General features: G+C 38.1%; 1 long non-coding RNA gene across 2 annotated transcripts in view; it reads left to right on the top strand.

Annotated features, from left to right (window-relative positions):
• The first annotated feature begins 15,215 nt into the window (after positions 1–15,215).
• Positions 15,216–19,811, top strand: part of LOC118174397 — a 236,408-nt gene continuing 231,812 nt past the window's right edge. For both annotated transcript variants that reach the window (XR_004754641.1, XR_004754640.1), the window contains exon 1: positions 15,216–15,423. This is a non-coding gene — a long non-coding RNA (uncharacterized LOC118174397). The remainder of the gene's footprint in view (positions 15,424–19,811) is intronic.

Here is a 19,811-nt window from a genome sequence, read left to right as displayed (position 1 = left end):
TAAATGCATGTTAAATCTTACGCTATTCGGTATCTTGGATGGAACCACTACAAGCAAAACAAATGGGAGAATTTTTTTTTTTAGAAATTAGTAAAGGTTGTGAAACCCACTTGCCCCCTTATCCTTACAGTTCTGTCATAGATGTATCCTCTGTGGCTTTAACCCAAGATCTCCTTTAGTAGTCTCCATCTGTTGTGTCAGAAAACCTGGGTGGTGAAAATGTTTGCCTAAAGCCTGGCAAGGGCCTAGAAAGTTATGAACAACCTTAAAGATGTGGACATTTGTGCTTTCTGTGCTGAACAGAGCCCATTGATGCGGTCAAAGCAGCTAAATGTAGTGATAGTTTTACACTGTGCATGTGTAACTTGGGTACCATAAAAATGCAGAATATACAAAGCAGGAGCTAACAGTAACTGAGATATGAGATAAAGTCTTTTGAATAAGAACACCTTGGGTTTAGTTTTTTTTGGGTTTGTTTTGGGTTTTTGTTTTTATTTTTGCTGAGTTATTTTGCTTTTTTGTTTGTTTGTTTATTTGTTTTTCTGTGTGCAAAGGAAGCTGAAGACTAGATATTGGATCTTTTAGGAAACCATGACTGAGACATGATTGGGTTTGGGTGTCGGAGATCCTTCAAGATGCTAACTTTGTAAATGAAATGGTGAAGATTTTTTGGTAAGAAAAAAAAAAAGACTTTGCAGGAGATACCATGAAATCTTTAGATAAAGCAATTTTGTGAAACTCAACCTCTTGATATAATTGCCAACATATGTTAAAACAGACATATGATTTAACCTTAACACTTAAACATATCCACACGGGGTGCAATTGGTGTCCAAAACACACCTCCATCCCAAAAGCTACCCGCCTCCAAGGTGCGACCACCCCTCGCTGAGCAAGCACTCTGAATTTCTTGGAGCCTATTACTTTAAACGGAGACGGGAAAACTTTTCACCAATCATAACTAAGATATGCTTGGCTAGAGTCACTCAAGCTCTACCTCAAAGATAGAAAATAATGTAAATTGGCCTAAGAGAGAGGGGATGTTGGGGAAGATACTGTCATTGGGGAAGATACCGTCGTTAGGGAAGATACCACCATCAGGCGAGATACCATCATGAGGGAATGCACCATCCTGAGGACCTCCTGACTCCTGGGATCAGTCAACGGGCTGAGCCTCTCTTCCCCCCCACCCCTCCACCCCCCCCCTATCGGGACGCCTTTGGTTATACTGTGTGTCTCCGCGGAAACAGAAGTCTCTATAGAGTCTTTGTGCCTTTTAACGCGTTCATTTCCAGGCTGCGCACCTGTGTATTTCATGCTGCTAGCTTGCTTTTGCAGACAGTAGCTATCTCTGGCAACCCAAAGAACCTGTGTACCTGTTGCTGTAATAAATTGCACTTGATTGCGTTGTTCCTAGCCATGATAGTTCTCATTGAACGCAACTAGAGTAAGGGCGGTTATACGTTATTGGTGAATCCGTGACCGTGGTAGTTCAGTGCTCTGAATCCGACCCGACCCATATCGGTTAATGCGTTATTGGTGAATCTGTGACTGTGATAGTTCAGTACCCCGAATCCGACCAGATCTGTAATGGTTAATCAGCTACACCCCTTAACGCGATACCACACAATTGAAAAGCTACCCAGGACTGCCTGGCTTATCTCTTCTTTTGGTGATCTTAAGTGAAATGCCTGGCTCCTTACTGCTTTTGTGAACCAGATGCACTGAAATATATAAAATTGCTATCCTTGTTATAGAAGCCAAATAGGCTTCATTATATAGATATACAATGGTGCTGCTGGGGAGATGTGTTGTTTAGATTCACCCTAAAATACAGCATGGTCTCCTGGATCACAAATGCTAGCATAATCAAAAATGAAAACACATGTTCCTGGAGTGCATGGCTGTGGTTGGAAACCAGCAGTGCATCCCTGTGAGCTGCTTTAGCAAGCACTATGGTGGGGTTTGTGTCTCCAGAATTAGAGTTGTCAAGTCTACAGTTACCAGAAAGATGGGTTTGACAAAAACTGAGATCACTATCTGACCTTTCCATCAGTAGAAGGCACCAAACCATGCTCCACAACTAAATTTTTCACAAGTTTTCTTTTCTTTGCCATCTGTGCTACCAACTGCTCTTCTACTGTATATCGTCTGCCTGAAGACGTGCTAAGCAGGTGTGGCACATGCTTGGCTCATTCCTGCTTTGCATGTGTAATGTAATTATGTTTGACAGACTTGGTTTGATTGAGAGAAAACTATGAATTGGATTAAATGTTTTTTGTTTAGACTTTATTAGCTAAAGATGCCATTGCATAATTAATTTGTGAATAAGCAGCAATCTTGCAAATGAGGCAGTGAATCAAAAGCACAGGAAGACATTATAGCCTCTTCTCAGGATGAGTTTACACATTTCTTATTTGTAGTATTCATTAAAAATACATAAAGGAAGGTTAACGAAACATTGCAACAAAGAACCACAAAAACCAGCCAGCCACAGAAGCCTTCATATATGCATAAGTCAAGAAACTGAAAGCAAGCCAACTCAAAACAGGAGCCTGTGCTAGACAGTAAAATAATTTGCTAGACAATAAAATCATTAACAATATTTAAGTTCTATTCCTGGAAACTTTCTATTCAACCCCAAAGCTTTGGAGCAAGAATGTTGGTAGAACCATACACTTCCAGATTCAGTGCAGAAAATTAAGAATATTTTTTAAATGTAGCGAAAGTTTTACTTTGAGGTTTTTTAATTTTTACTTGGAAAAGATGCTACTATTTACATTTCTGGGATGGAAACAGGCTGTCTTAATTCCTATCCTTCAAAATATTTTCTGTTGCATCTGTTTCTACTTTATGTTTAGATCAAATAAATTCTGCAGCCATACAAACCATATCACTCTGGTAGAAAGTGAAGAAAATTGGCACAATGGTTTAGTTTATAGCATGTTTTGTTGTGAATTAGTTCTCTTGTCAGCCTTCTATACCAAAGCTCAGGCAAGGCTGAGGCACTGAGCCTGATCTTGTCTGCTCCCCCGGGCCCACGGGTAGCATGCGGCTGGGGGGTCTGGTGAGACCGTCACAGGCAGCGAGGTCTCTTGTTGCCCTCAGAGACCTGACGCCTGATCAGATGATTTGAGATAAATCTATTATATTTCACATCAGTTTGTCTCCCTGATTTCCTGTTAGCTAATCTTCATCTTTGAGCACGTCTTCTCCTGGACATGTATTGTTCCAGTCAATCTTCTTTGTCAGCACTGTCACTATGATGCATACTTCATACATTCCCTTTGGGTGCGATATTCTGGCTTATCTCAATTCAGCAGAAACAAATATTTCTAGCTCAGACATGCAAGGACATTTTCACTCCAGGGTATCAAAGATGTAGGTTTTACTTGAACCAATGACAGCAAATGAAAGTGAAGGTGTCCTAAGGTGATCCTTGAAACTGAGAGTCTGGATTATAATGTTCCTCATTTTCTTTTCCTTTTCCTTTTTGTTTCTTAGTAGTAACAGGCGATCTCTTATCACAGGAATTTGTCGTTTATTTGTTTATTGTATTGTAAATGTATAATTATGGAGGATGATAAGTAATGTGGAGGTACTAACTTCCACATTAGCAACAGCAATATGTATTAGGAAAAGCTCTTAGCCCAAACAACAATCTTTGAATGCAGCCGTAAGGGACATATAAAAATAGGTCTTCTGAAAATGCAGTTTAGGACTTAAATTAGTTTGCCAGTAAGAACTTACCAGATGTATAATGATTTATGCAAATTAACCTTCGCATTATTTTAGGTGAATTTATTCCTTTACACCACCACCATGTGAGTGAAACCACCAATACTCCACACTGGATGAAAGGACAAATAGCTTTTTTCTTTTTCTCCCCAAGAACTATCACACTTGTATACATCTCCCTTGGAAAAGTTATAAACCATAGAGATCAGAGAGGTTTTTTAATATGTTTAGCCATATAACATTCTCCTGCTGCCTGTCTTTCACTTCTACGTGAAAGAATGTTCTGCTTCTGCTTCCCAGCATTGTTGCATTTTTTCACTTGAACACTAATCTCAATCTGGTGGGAAAGAAGATTGAAGTGTGGTCATTTAATATTTTTTTTTCTTCCTGCTAAACTCTTTACCAAAGGTTTATGGAGTGGTAAGATCTGAATGGTCTGATCTCCATTTTTATTCTAATTCTTTGGCCATTGCTCAAACCCTGGTTTCAATCACGTTCTCTATATTATGATTATTATGTTCTTCTTGTGCAATGTTTTGAGCCTTCAACATTCATACAGATGTACTGCCCCTGCTACTCTATCACCAGATAATGATTTTTTCTTCATTGCCTGTACTTAGGATTTTTCCATGAATTTCCAGTTGTGTTGGCACTTCCCATGGAGATGCTCAGAGCATTAAGTACTGTGGCAGTACTGTTGATTTTTTCTAAAAATACTAATTTTCTTTCAGGAGCTGTATAATGTTTAAATACAGTTTTCTCTCTGTTGTGATTTTTATTACAGAATTCCTGTCTTTGTTGTTTGAGTTTCAATTGACTCCATTGCTTTTCAAATCCCTCCAGCCTTCCCTCAATTTTATTTACCTTAGTCTCAAAGGAGGCTAGGGAAGTTTGAAAGTTATCGATTTTTAAATGAAGAGATTGAAGAAGTTCTTTTACTAAGGTGTCTTGTAAAGTGTTTGAAGGTGGAGAGGCTGTTCTAGGCATGGAAGATGATGTCTGCAGGGTGGGCTCACTTGACCCATCATGCAACAGGTTTTATTTTATCTGCGTGTTTCTTTCAAACAACTTCTGGCACATTATTGTTTGTCTGTCTCAAACAATGTCCAAACACTTGAGGAGACTTATCATCAGGGTTTCAAAGGCAGTGGTGGGTTTTTAGACTTGTGAGTATGTAATAGGAGCTATAATCTCTGCAGCAAACCCATCAGATGATCCATGTTGTTAGAGTACTACACAAAGCCATTCTCATCCTCAGGTGCTTTGCATCAGGGTGACTTTGCACAGCCTTCTTTTGTCTGTCTGGGGTCTTAATTAGACACTGGGCAAATGAGATCACAACCCCTCCACTCTTTCAGAATGAGAGTGGGAAAAGGAAGGGAAACACAAAATAATGTATGGGAGTATAGCGAAAGGAAAATAAATGCCTTTGTTAATAAGGAGTTTCACAACAAATAAATTTGAAGCAGGTGAAGTTGCTTCTCTTTGCCAAATTGAAAAAAAAAAAAAAAGTGATAGAAACATAGCCCATTCATTTAAAAACAAGCCATTATTTACCTCCCTTTACTTCTTTCTGTTAGTCAGATTTTGGGTTTGAATCAGGATCCTCTGGGTTGAAGCCCCTCTTAACTAATGATTGGCTCCGAAAAAGGGAATGAAGAATTTCAAGGAGAGTATCTGAACAGAAATCTTGAACACCAGAGGTACTAGGGAGATTTAGTTTTAGGAGCAAATATTATGATATAGGATTAATATTATTTATTTTGAATGTATTGGTGATAAACTAAGATTGTTTGGAGAATTCTTTTTTCACTATAAAGCCCTGAATATTCTCTGAAACACAAAAGAGGACAAAATTCAGCACATTTCAGGTTCAACTTTGACATTTTAGAAGGTAATAGTGATTGTTTTGTCATAATACAAACACTTTATAAGAGAAAATAATACTTTTATTTTTATTTTCATCCAATGTTGAATACATGATTTTCAAAATAATGTTTTAAAGTTTCCTAAAAAAAAAAAAAAATTGATTCTGTAGCAGAGATTTATTGAAATTATTTCTTATAATCTCTGTAATGCCTTATATAATTCTACCTACTTCTTTCTCCCAATGAAATATTTTGGATCAAAGTAGAATTAATAAGTGCTAATAACAGGATGAGCAAAGTTAGTCATCTGTCTGTAAGGGTCTTTGATTCTGTAAGTGTTTTTGCCACTGAAGACTGCAAAAATGTCTCTTCCACCTGGCATAACACACAAATAGGTCCACTGAGTTCAGTGTGCAGCATTTACCTCTCTGTGCATCATGTTATCAAGCTTTAGACCATGGTGATTATTTGAGTAGTAAATGCAACACTTGTGATTTACAATACTACATGTAACAACAACATTCTCAGCTATTAAATTAAATGCCTTGTTTCATTACTGACAACAGCAATGCTTGAAGCTTTCTGAAGCTCTTAAAATGGTAGAGGATGAGGATGTTTTTACTCTGAAGTAACTCATTCAAAGAACGCTTGTAATACTGTAAGCTGGAACTTTCAAAGCAGCCAGACTCTCACTGGGTTTCAGTAGGGTTATCTGGAGAACTGGATTTAAGAATATCCTTGGAGAAAATAAATTCAGTAGGTTTACACGAAATCAGCCTGACAGTTTCTGAACTTCTTTTTAATATGGAAGGAAAAAAATATTAACACTTGCTCTTATTTTGTGCATCTTAATCTTTCTTTCCAATTTAGCAACAGTAGGAAAAGGTCCTGAGTTACTCATCAATTGGCTGATGGGGAGGGCTCAAAGGGCTGTGGTAAATGGGGCCGCATCAGGTTGGTGGATGGTCACTAGTGGGGTCCCTCAAGGCTCCGTTTTAGGGCCAGTCCTCTTCGATATCTATAAATGATTTGGATGTAGGACTAGAAGGTGTTTTGAGCAAATTTGCCAACGACACAAACTTGGAGGAGTTATGGCCTCGGATGAGGGTGGAAAGGCCTTGCAGAGAGATCCGGACAGGTTGGAGAGCTGGGCAATCACCAACCACATGAAGATTAACAAAAGCAAGTGCTGGGTCCTGCACCTGGGATGGGGCAACCCTGGCTATATGTACAGACTGGGTGACGAGACACTGGAGAGCAGCCCTGCAGAGAGGGATCTGGGGGTCGTGGTTGACAGCAAGCTGAATATGAGCCAGCAGTGTGCCCTGGCAGCCAGGAGGGCCAACCGTATCCTGGGGTGCATCAAGCACGGCATCGCTAGTCAGTCGAGGGAAGGGATTGTCCCGCTCTGCTCTGCACTGGTGCGGCCTCACCTCGAGTACTGTGTGCAGTTCTGGGCACCACAGCACAAAAAGGACGTGAAACTGTTGGAGAGTGTCCAAAGGAGGGCGACAAAGATGGTGAAGGGCCTTAGACGGGAAGACATACGAGAAGCGGCTGAGGTCCCTGGGCCTGTTCAGCCTGGAGAAGAGGAAGCTGAGGGGGGACCTCATCACAGTCTACAACTTCCTCGTGAGAGGGAGTGGAGAGGCAGGTGACTTATTCTCTGTAATCACCAGTGATAGGACCCTGTACTGGGTCTGGCTGGGATGGTAACTTTCCCTGCAGCAGCCCATACAGTGCTGCGCTCTGCACTTGTAGCTCGAGCAGCACTGGTATCACACCAGTGTTGTGTCTGCTGCTGAGCAGTGCTGGCACCGCATCAGGACTCTCTCTGACCCTCCTAGGGGGTGGGCAAAAAATGAGAAAGAAACATCACCAGGGCAGCTGGCCTAAACCACCCAAAGGGATATTCCATACCATACGATGTCACACTCAGCAATAAAAGGTGGAAAAAGGAAGAAGAGGGGAGGGGTGGGCTCTCGTTGTGAAAACGTCTGTCCTCCTCCCGAACACCGGCTACGTGTGTTGAGGCCCTGCTTCAAGGACGTGGTCAAGCATCACTCATTTGTGGGAAGTAGAGAGGAATTTCTTTCCTCTGCACTTCCACACAGCCTTTACTTGTTTTGTTTTTCCCTTTCCCCCTCCCTTTTCCCCTTTCCCTTTTTTCCCTTTAGTTAAATTGTTTAATTAATAATAATCTCTCCTTAATAATTATTTTTCCCTTTATTTAAATTATCTCAACCCATGAGTTGTTCTTTCCTTTACTTCTTCCTCTCCTCATCTAAGGAGGGGGAGTAAGACAGCAGTTGTAGTGTTCAGCTGTCTGGCATGGTAAAACCACCACAGACCCATGGGAACGGTGTTAAGCTGAGGCAGGAGAAGTTTAGGCTGGACATCAGGAAGAGGTTCTTCACCAAGAGGGTGGTCACACACTGGAACAGGCTCCCCAGTGAAGTAGTGTCTGCACCAAGCCTGTCTGCATTTAAGAAGTGATTGAACCGTGCACTTAGTCACATGGTCTAAAAGTTTGGGTAGACCTCTGTTGGGCCAGGAGTTGGACTCCATGATCCTTATGGGTCCCTTCCAACTCGGGATATTCTATGATTCCATGATTCTTCTGATAGCATGCAGAAGTATACTAACAGCATTTTTTAATTCCACTACATCTTATCCATATCTTATTCTAGAGAAGGTGCCTTACAGCATCAGTTGGATTCTAGAAGTAATCTAGTCCCTTAGAATAATCTAGGGTGGAAAAGATCGTCAAGATCACCAGGTCTAACTACCCACCTGACCTACCCAGTTCCATCACTAAGCTGTGTCCCTTAGGGCCACATCCATGCCTCTCTTCAATATCTCCAGGTGTGGGGACTCCTCCACCCCCCGGGCAGCCTGTTCTGATGCTTGAGCACCCTCTCCATAAATAAAATTCTGTCTGATATACAATCTAAACCTTCCTTGATGCAACTTGAGTCCATTTCCTCATGTACTGTCACTTGTCACCTGAGAATAGAGAAAGATACTCCTCACTACAATCTTTTTTCAGGTAATTGCAGAAAGCAAGGAGGCCTCCCCTCAGCCTCCTTTTTTCCAGACTACACAACCACAGATCCCTCAGCTGTTCCCCATAATTCTTGTTTTCCAGTCCCTTCACCAGCTTCCTTGATCTTCTCTGCATACGCTCAAGAAACTCACTAGCCTTCTTGTAGTGAGGGGCCTCAAACTCAACCCAATATTCAAGGTGCCATCTCACCAGTGCTGCATACAATAGGACAGCCACTCCTCTGGTCCTGCTGGCCACACTATTTCTGACACAGGCCAGCATGCCATTGGCATTCTTGGCCACCTGGGCACACTGCTGTCTCACGTTCAGCCAGCTGTCTACTGGCACCCCCAGGTCCCTTTCTGCCAGGCAGCTTTCCAGCTGCTCTTCCCCTAGCCTGTACCCACTGCGTGGGGTGGTTGTGACCTAAGCGCAGCACCTGGCACTTACTCTTCTTGAATATGATGTGACTGGCCTCAGCCCATTGAGCCAGCCTGTCTGGATCTGCAAAAGCCTCCTATCCTCAAGCAGATCAACAGCCCTGCTTAATTTCGAATCACCTGCAAATTTACTGAGGGTGCACTTGATTCCCTCATCTGTTTCAAAGTCCTCTACCTATTAGGAATGTGTGTATAAATACGTGTGTGTGTGTATGTATGTATATGTGAGAAGGATAGATGTCTTCTGCTTTCTCTTTTCTCTTTCTCTTTATGCAGCCAATTTTGTCCCATTCTGTTGCACCACATAAATACAATATGTCAGATTCCGCAGTCTGTATTGTTTTCCTGGATAGACTGGAGATTGTGTTCCATGGCTTTTTTTGCTGTGCCTGAATAAAAGCCAGGATGTTATTGCATCACTTCATTTTATATCAAATTATGTTGTCATATAATGATATAATTGCCAAACACAAGCAGATGCAATGGTTATAGTACAATAAAATGTCACAACTGAGAACACTTTGTGTTTTCATTTAGAAGTTTGTTTTTCAATGTGAAAGTTTCTAACGCAGTTGGGATGTGCATTTCAAGATGTCTATATTTATTTTCTACTAATGTGGCTTTATTTAGATTTCAGAATTAAGAAAAAAAAAATCAGTACCCAAATTGTAGAAAGTATATACGTTGTGCTAAGGTCTGCCCTGTTCAGCAAGCACTTCAGTGGAGAAAGAACTCAGTGAGTAGTGGCTGGGGGAGATGCTGGCATGAGTTACTGTAACTCATGTACTTTGTGTAAAGCTAATCACACTCTGCACTCTAAACTACATTTTCATTAGTCAAGTTGATCTTTATTGACAAAGAAATATGTGGTGCATTACAACAAATTAAACTATATGAAATGCAAAACTATAATGAGAATTTATTTTTTAAGTGTATGGAAAGAAAATTGCAAAAGCAAATGTCAGGTAAAAACAGAGGTTCACAAATATTTCTTTACAGTTATTATTTAAGTATAAGACTTAAATTCATATTTCCTTTTAATTGGCTTTCTAATTATTTATTTTCTTTTAATTGATGTTACTGTGAGTGAAATATTTTTTGAATTTACAGACATGTTAGTGGATATGATCTCTTTAAAAAAAATTCTCCCCTGTCCTGGCTGCATTCATTACAGGCAAATCAATGAAAATTGATAAACCCATGATGGAAAAAAAAGAATGTATTTGTATTCATTACAGAGGATTGGAGATAATAATAAAATGAAATGTTGTTATAGTGAGATATAAACCCAACCTAAGGAATTGTTCAATATGTGAATAGCTAGATACATTTCATTACTGTGATATGGAGCAGCTTGATAGTGGAAGCCAATAATTTAAAAAGTCTTGAGCACAGGGTTATGCTGACTATACAGTTCAATACGTTAATTGACAATAAATCCTACTTGCCTATAAAAAGCACTTCACTAGTCATTTTCAAGATGGTCATGATTTTTTATGATGCGGAACTTTTAATTTACAGGGATGATAAAAATAGATTTACTTTCAGCCACTTGTATTTGATTTAATTACCTAATCAACTATAAATCATCTACTATTGAAAAAGTAATTTAACGGAGATGATATTTTGTCGTCTTTTTTTTTTTCTAAAAGAGAAAAAGGTCTTTTGTAAAGGAAGCTGAGATAGGATTTAGAGGAATTAAAAATTCTATCCTTTTCAAGAGAGGGTTACCAGTTCAAAGACAAGATGCTTGGTTTTACTGAATAAAGGCCTCAATTTTTTGAAAGACTTGTTTATGGTTATTTAATCTCCTGTTAGGAAAGCACACAGTAAAAGAGCTGTACAGCAAAAGACTAGCTATGGATATTAGTGATCTGAAACAGGCATTGTATGATGGAACTTTTCTCTGTCGGAGATCTGTTTGAGCTAATACCACACCATACGTCTAGTGGCCAATGAACATGTAGCATGACTGTGAACAAAGAAACAACCATGCCATCTCCACACAAGGAAGAGAGAAACCAGTGTGATTTTAAGTCAGAATCAGAGTGGCTTGATAAAGGATTGTGAAGCTTTATTTTGTGAATTATAATTTTTAGTTCCTTACACTGTAATTTTTAGTTCCTAGATGAAAACAGGATAAGTTTTCCTATATTTTAATGGCTATCTCCCCCCCGCCCCCCCAAAAAAAAATCTTAAAAAAATAGAAGAAAAATGTAGATTAAAAAAAAATAAAAATGATGCTTTGAAGGAAGAAGGATGAGATTTTATAAGTGGAAGGTAACAATATATAGTAGTTTCTATGTACAGTCTTATTAAAGAGGCAGACTGTATACTGGGAATGAAAATAATTCATCCTATTATACATAGGCTCCCAATGTCTCTCTTGAAAAACATTATTTCTTAAGTTCCATTAACAAGTGTGGGTATAACATCCCCCAGACTATATTAACATGAGGCTGATAGTACTTTAGACATAAGATGGTCCAGGTAAAGGGCTTGTGAAATATTTTCAGAGAGGAATTTTGATCAGCTGGATTACAGCTGTTGAAAGGATTACAGAACAAGAATTGATTTTAAATGTTTGTTGCTTGGTATTACCATTTGACATTACTTAAAAAACAGATTAAAAAAAAAAAAAAAAAAAAAGCCCCCCCAACCAACAAAAACACAACACATATATCTCCTTTTGTGTGATTAGAGGGAAAAAAAATAAAATAAAATAAAATAAAATGGTATATTTAGAAGAAAAATAAAAAGATACCTCGTATAGATTAGAAAAAAAAAAAAAAAAAAAAAGTGTGTTACTCTTGGATTATGAAAATAATAAAAGCTAAGAAAGTATATAAAGTAAAGTTAGGAATAGTCATGCCATTAACATTATGAATGAAGGAAAATCAATGCTAGAAAATATCTCCTTGCACATTCAGGTCACTTTATGAGTTGGGAATAAAGCCAGCTTCTGTAATAAGGGTAAAAGAATCATGTGAAATAATGAAAACTGGACTGGAAAGTGGAGATTTGAGACTAAATTACCTTAATAACTAGAAAGCTTCATTAAATTTAAGGGAAAAAAAAAAAAAAAAAAAAAGTAAAGTGTGTGTGTTAATAAAAATTTGCATTTTTCTTACATTTTTTAACAACAGCTTTTAAAAAAGCTGAAGAAATTGATATTTTCCATCCTATAACTCTTTTCATAGAAGATTTAGGAACTTTGCATTTTAATTTCCATAATCAAAGGTTTTTATTCTCATAAGTCCACTGTGTAATTTACAACCAACATGAAATTACATCCGCCCTCATAAAATTCCTCAGAATTACCATAGGTAAATGAAAGTTGCCATACTGAGTTACACCAGTATCTCGTTGTCAGATGAGGCTGGGATGAGGTACTTGGAAGACAGTATACGAAAGCTTAAATGGGATAATTAGGATATAGCTTACCCACACAAAAAAATGTTGCTTTTTTCTACTTAGTGAGAAATGGAGATTATGTTCTCCCCAACTGTTTGTGGCTTCTTTTTAACCCCTAGCAAATGAGTATTAGAATCTATGGTATTTTAGCACAATTATTTAGTACAGCTACTCATATATGGCTTCTATTAGGGATTAGTTTTTTTATTACCAACCTTGTTGCAACTCTTACTGACTGTTTTATTGACTTATTTCAGGCTTGGCTCTGGATCTTAATTTTCTGAGTATAGATTTATATCTTAACAGGATACGTTCATTGGCTGGGTTATCCTTCTGTATGGCTTTCCATGGTATAAGAAATTCTAAATTGAAGCTGTCCTGATGGTATGCTTTGTGTCTGCTGACTTGGAGATGGACATGGCCCCTGCCTAAAATCAAGCGAGGGCACAAATTGCACAGTCTCATCAGGCACCCCAGTATTTCCATTGAGTACAGGTGTAGATGGTGCCTTAAATGGCCAGGACATGAATGGGAAGCGGCTCATCTGGTTGTGTCAGACTTACTGCACATGGGCTTATGTATCCATAGCTGACCTACAGTGACAACATGCATTCTGTTGCTGGAAACATGGCATGATAGAAACATACATACTTGATGTAAAATTGTTACACTGGATGATGCTAACGGGAAAGTGAAAATGTGCAGGATCTAGAAAGCGTTTTTTTCCTTCTTTCTCTTATAATTGTGTGTAGATACTATTCCTGCAGTTTTATTCTTCTGTGAGTCAGGAATAATTCTGGTATTGGTTTGCTCCAGGGAAACTCAAGATGATGAGCTGAGGTCCATTTGACAAGCACAGAAACCAGTAATTAAGTTCCTGAGTATTCCCTAGGGGAAAAAGAATGAGTCTCCAAGACCATTCTCTTAAGTGGTGGTTCAACTACCTCTTGGCCTAGAATGTCACCTAGATAAGAGAAGTCAAGAACAAACGACACAAGTATTTTTAGAAATGACAGAACCTACTTAAAAATTACTGGCAGAAAGGAAGAGACAATGCCACCTCTTTTGTAGGTTCAGACAAAGTTATCTGTATTAATTTTTCTGGTTTATCCGTTAGTTCCCTGGGAGGTCTTGTCCAAAAGCAGATCACTGCCAAGTAGGTTATCTTAGACAAATCACCTTTCTTAACATACAGTAATTTTGTATTAACTAGCATACAGTCTCTGAAAGGTAAAGGATACAGAGATACAGTCAATCAAAAGTAGTAGAAAAGGAGATGCAATAAGAGGAGAGCATATATTTTTTATGTTCAGACTACCCAGAATTTGAGAGAGTTTATGACATGCTCACCTGGGTCTATTTTAACCATCAACCTTTTGAATTTCTGTATATGAATATTTCTGTAAGAAATATTTAACATGTTTCCCTTTGCCTGACCTCACAGTGCAGGGCAACTGCTTGCCCTTCCAGGAAGCAAAGGCAAAGTGTGCGGCCTGTGAACTGTGGGTATATAGTTCTCATAGCATTGGTAACTTCATGAACAACTTCAGAACTTTCTTCACCCATCAGTGCTTATTTTCCACTTGCATAATTTATCAGGTTAAATGTTTTAAAGACAAAATTCTGATTAAATATATCCTGCTCAAATAACTCAAGAAAGAAAGAATAGCCGGGAACAGCAGAAAGAGAACATGGAATCTGTAATTACTTTGACTTTTGATGTATCCAGAGGCTTTTTTTTTTAAACACTCCTCTTCCCACATATGCTATGATATACCTCACTGAAGTCAGTAGCTGTATTGTCTATAAAACTGATGTTGGTGGGAAGAAAAAAAAAAGAGCGTAGTACGTAACAAGGTATAACCAAGTCCTCAGATGTTAAGATCTGTGCATTAGCAAATCAACCCTTCTTCCCCTGCATTCCAGGACCAGTACTCACAGTTATATCAAAGGTATGACAGACTTTTACTTTTACCTTTATTTCTACCCTTCTTCCCATCAGAAACTTACCTTAAACATATCCTTATCACATGTTCTTAGGCAGAAGTATCACACACAGATGGACTCAAGGAGCTTCCTTGAACAAGTGTAGGTCTCAACATCTTTTTAACTGTACGTTTCTAGGTATTCTAGCCTTAAAAGGCACACTGATCCCTAGACTGTGAATAATGGGACTGTGAATAATGTTCAGCTTCTGCTGCTTCCACAGAATTAAGGCAGAATTTTGCCATGAATTTTGCTGAGGACTGAGTGCATTCTGACCACAGGATTTTTTTTAGGTATAATTAATGAATAATTGGCATTTGTTCTAACATAATAAATAACAAAGCTTCAAACAAAGAAGAAACTGTAAGAATTACTTAGGAGCTGTTGATACTAACTGCAGGACAGAAAGAAAGATTCTCTTCATTACTATAAGAAGCTATTGATAGACTTCAAATAAAGTCAGTAATTCCTGAAGGCACTAAGTAAAAGCTGTAACTTCCTTCTGTTATTACTGCAGATCCAAGTATAAATTGGGAATTGACCCAGACAGCTGTTGTTTTAACCTCTCCATCTCTAAATGGTGTAACTTTTTCTTCACTCAATATTTGCTAAAAATGGTGATTTATTTTTGTTTTATATAATAATCAGGATAGTCTCTGAACAATCATTTAAATTGTTTTCAGGTTTCTGATGTAGTTCTCTGGTACAGATTCCTCAATTCCCTCTCCCAGAGCAGGTTTGTATGTGTCACATCTGTAGTGTTCCTAATGAGTTGCTAATGAGGCTTTGTAAATGTGGAGGCACAGGCACTGAGGTGGGGGTGCTGGGAGGCTGATGCACTATCTTTTTTGGAGGTACCATCTGTAAGAGTCTCCCTGCATTTAACAAGCATGTTTTCCAAGTAACTCTAAAGCCCTGAGCTTTGAGAGAGGTAAGAAAGATTCCTGGCTTTAGTTGGATAATTTGTTTATTAAGAAATTTCTATAGTTGATTATTACGGCTTTGTATACCCTACTTAGACTAGGAGTCTTCACTTTTGCATTTCTGAGTTCCTTAGCTGAAAAGGGGAAAAAAAATTGTCACCCAACAGTAAGAGAATGGCTGATATACCAAAATTAGTCTCACATTCAAAACTGATGAGGATCACATTTTGAATTGGTAACAGATGGAGAAATGCTGAGTTTTGCCTTAGTGTCTATAATGCTTCTTATGCTGGAATGTGTTTTTATTTCTTGCATAGTTCACTTGAGTCTTATAATTCTAGCAAGATCCACCATAAACAAAACAAGGCACTTTTAAAGTCTATATTGTCTATATTGTTTCTTCCCTCCAAAAAACAGTGAGTCTGACTTTGACAAGTGAGTTTGACATGAATTGTGAGCTAATTAAGGTGAAAGCATTCCATGCATTTCATCACTTATTCTGATTAGCCAAATTATATTAATATAGTCCACTTAGTCTGAGTTTTGTTTTTTAACTAAAAATAGTAAAAAGAATGCTACTGAAGAGAGTAGTTAGTGAACTCCCTATTACTCAAGAAAATTAGTAAGACTGAAAGGCTGAAGAAGTAAATAGTTGTTGCACTTGTGTCGATTACCTTTTGAGTACCTTTACCATTTTGGATAAAATTAACCTTTTGGTATGTATCTCATATTGAAAACATGGGAAGCTACATTGCTCTGAGAACAGTGTATGGTAAGTTGTCATTATGGAACATGGCCATGGACCATTGTTCGACATTTCTGCAAGTTAAGAAATAATTTTAATATGCTTTTCTTTACTGCTTAAGCTGCTTACTTACCAAGTCCAATCTTCTTTCTAAAAGAGACTCTTTATTTGTGAAAGTATTTATACAAAGAATATCGGCATTATTTTATAGTGACTTTCTAAAGAACCAGACAAGTCTATTTGAAGCTTTTCTTTGGTATTAACTAGATATTTTATCATAAGTGAGCAAGGCGTTTCTGGTTCACCAGTCTTTATTGCTTTCTTGAATGCACTTCAACCTCATTCACAGTTCAAGTCTATATAATCCTTATGCTTTTCATACTTTTAAATCCTCCACAGTGTTTTCTGTATATCTGACTCTGCTAATATCCACAGAACTTGGGTCTTAAAGCACTCTCCTGAGTTAGCATAATTCTGCAATGAGAGTAAAAAACACATTTTCAACAATCCCTTTACTGCTCAAAAACAAGGGCAATGTTATCTTTTATGCCAACATCCCCCAACCTCAATTTTCCCTTTTGGAGCCCCAGATCTTGTCCTTACAATGAAAATATGAACTATAGCTTGTTCATTCTTTTATTATTGCTCTGAACACCACTTATGAATCTGCTGTCCAATTGTGTCACCCATTCTTTGATTTGAGTATGCTGTCAGTATGCTTTTATGGCTCTTGCTTGATATTACTTTAACCCCCCCCCCCTCCCCCACACACACACACACTTTCTTCTTGAATTTTACATGAAACATTAAAAGATAATTGGTCTTGTGCAAATATGCAACCAAACTTAATTGAAAAGGGAAGGAAGGAAGAAAGAAAGGCAGTTTATAACTACTTTCCTGAATTGGTAAAGTTTGTCTATCATCATTGCAAAACAATTTTACTTATGTTAAACAGCCAAGCTATTCACAAAAAAACAGGGTGGATTTTTTTGTTTGTTTGTTTTAAAAATGTAAGATAGTCTAAAAGATTTGGTTTGAGCTACTGCAGAGTAGTCTTGTTTTTGTGTGACGCTTGATTTGCAGTCATTACAAATGAGAAGGTGAGTTCAAGATGAGCTGCTGTGGGTTGCTAAAGCAATTGCAGAACAAAGACGTTCTCTGCTCAGCTCTTACAACTTGAGGTGTCTGTTCATCTGTGAGTTCTCTTCCCTTGGTTCACTATTTGTTTTTATAGAAGACCATTCAGTTTCAGGGAGCATAATCAGAAAGTAGATGGGTCTTCTCTTTTGTTATACAAAATGTTTGACAAATCATTCACCCACCACCCCTCACCCAATCGACAAATTCCCTATTTAAGGTCAAAACATTGTGTGAAAGTGGGAAAACCTACTAGATTGAATTATAAAGCTAAAAAGAAGAGGTTTTCTGACTAGACTGAGCAACAGCTGTGTCCCTCAGGCTATGCTATTTCCATCCAGAAAGCACAGGGAGTTTCTGTTTAGACCCATAAAAATTCTTTCAGCAACAGTATCTACGCATTTACTTCCCACTCAAGGAATTTTAGTATTTTAGTATGCTGCAGTGGCCCTTTATTTTTTAATTTTTTTTTTATTTTTTTTTTATATTTACCCTCCCAGTTATGGTATTTCTTCTGAGGGCTCCATTATGGCATTGACTATGTTGATGGACCTGTCTTTTAATACCTACTAACCTGTTCTTTCTCATTCCTCTCTCTGAAAATTCCTTGGTTTAAAGGATAGTATAGTTTCAGGTCCATCTGAGCTTGAACTGTGCTGTATCTTTTCTTGTCAAGCTTCACTCAGCAAAGGGTGAAGTCACACAAGCTTAACAGGTTGTTGGTTTTGTGGTATTTTACAGTTTTCATGTTGGAAAATTACATTTCATAGTCTTAATTGTTACCAAGAGTGAAATCGTGTGGTCTGCTAATCACAAAGACCAAGAAATATTTTAGTAAATGTGGGTTTTGATGTTCTCATACTGCATGGGTAAGATGGCAGGGCCTTGCTTTCTATAGACATCAGACTTTGGTTTGGTCTGTATTTGATTTCAGGGAGGTAGGCCTTTTTAGCCATGAATACTCTGAGATGCTTTAAGGGAACGTGAGCTAGAAAAACGTGACTAGATATATAATGCCATAGTATTCGTGAGGGTAGAATCTACTTAGAAAGTCAACACTGTTTACTCATCTATTATGGTATAGATTTTGCCATCACTTTTCTGTCCCTGTCTTCAAGTCTTTGTCAAAATGAAGGAGCTGTTTACTGGAAATATATTCATATATCATATTAGGGAGAAATAGATATTCCATAGCAAGAGTGGAAAAAGGCAGAAAAGTCATGCAGTTTTTCAAAGGTTGCCAAAGACATTTTTCTATCATTTTCTGAAGTACTTTAACAACAACAAAAGAATAATAATAATAATAATATTCTTTTCTGGACTGTAACTAGTAAATTAAAGCAGTAACCAGTAACTATAACCAGTAAATAAAACTACTGGGGGGGGGGGGGGGGGGGCAAGGGAGGAGGAGGATGGTTCTCCTTTCTAATACAGCAACTGAAATCGATATGAAAGTTATAGATCAGACAGCCTATTCCCATTCTCCTTCTTACCATCAGTGCTTCAACCTTTTCTGTAATGTACGTTTACTTAGCAGACTGAAAGATAAGAGGTATTCTGAATAACCAGAGAATGAAATCCATGTCATGCATGTCTTTTTCTCTTGTGTCTTCCTACATATGAAGTGGTAATATTTTTATATTTACTTACATGAAAATTACTGAACTGCTGCACTACCCTTTCAGTGAAAATTGAAATATTGGAATTGGTTATTGTTAGTTAAATAAAACTTTAATTCATTTTTCAGAACACTTAAGGGTATCATTGAAGAAGAGTCTATCTTTTTTAAGTCAATTTTTTTTCATAGAATTCACAACTTTGTAGATTTGTTTAATTCCAATATGGTTACAAAGTTACAGAGAAGTGCATGCAATAAAATATCTTAATTGTTCCACATTTTCAGGCAGTGGGATTGATCATGTGTTTGTGTATCACCTGCTCTCCTTAATAGTCACTAGCTGGAGGAGAGACATGCATGTTTTATAAGCCACCTGTACAAATGCAAGGCTATCAAATTGCCTTCTGTTGAGACTATGTCACATTTAGATTCAAAAAACAAAGAATAGTTTGAAATGGATTCTTTATCCATCCAGTGGTACACTTTTGCTTTTTAAAACAGCATGTAAAGTTTTCACAACAACCCCCCACACTACAAGCATGAGTGCAGAAGATCTTCAGCTTTGTGCATTGGCTCTGGAGCCCAGGAGGGCTTGGGCAGGACTGGATTTTGGGGTAGAACTACATGGTGGGAGGTGGAGAGAAGGCAGAATTCTCTTTTACCCTTTCTCTGCTTTGCAGGAGGAGGAATGCAGCAGTAGGAGAAAGATCACCTTCCTATGACACACAGGAATTCACACTGTGTAGTTCAGCAACAAAGCCTGGTCCTAAAATTAAAATTAGATATGTCTGTGGATCTGGCTAGAATTCTATTAATTTTGCTAAAAGTCACTGGTGGTGTGTGGGTTCAGCTATCTGTCCAATCCGTTAAATGCAACAGCGAAGCATTTGGCTTTT

Source organism: Oxyura jamaicensis, chromosome 14 (genome assembly GCF_011077185.1).
Source record: "Oxyura jamaicensis isolate SHBP4307 breed ruddy duck chromosome 14, BPBGC_Ojam_1.0, whole genome shotgun sequence".
Lineage (NCBI taxonomy): Eukaryota > Metazoa > Chordata > Aves > Anseriformes > Anatidae > Oxyura > Oxyura jamaicensis.
The sequence above is the reverse complement of the archived record's forward strand: the minus strand, read 5'-3'. Positions and strand labels throughout refer to the sequence as shown.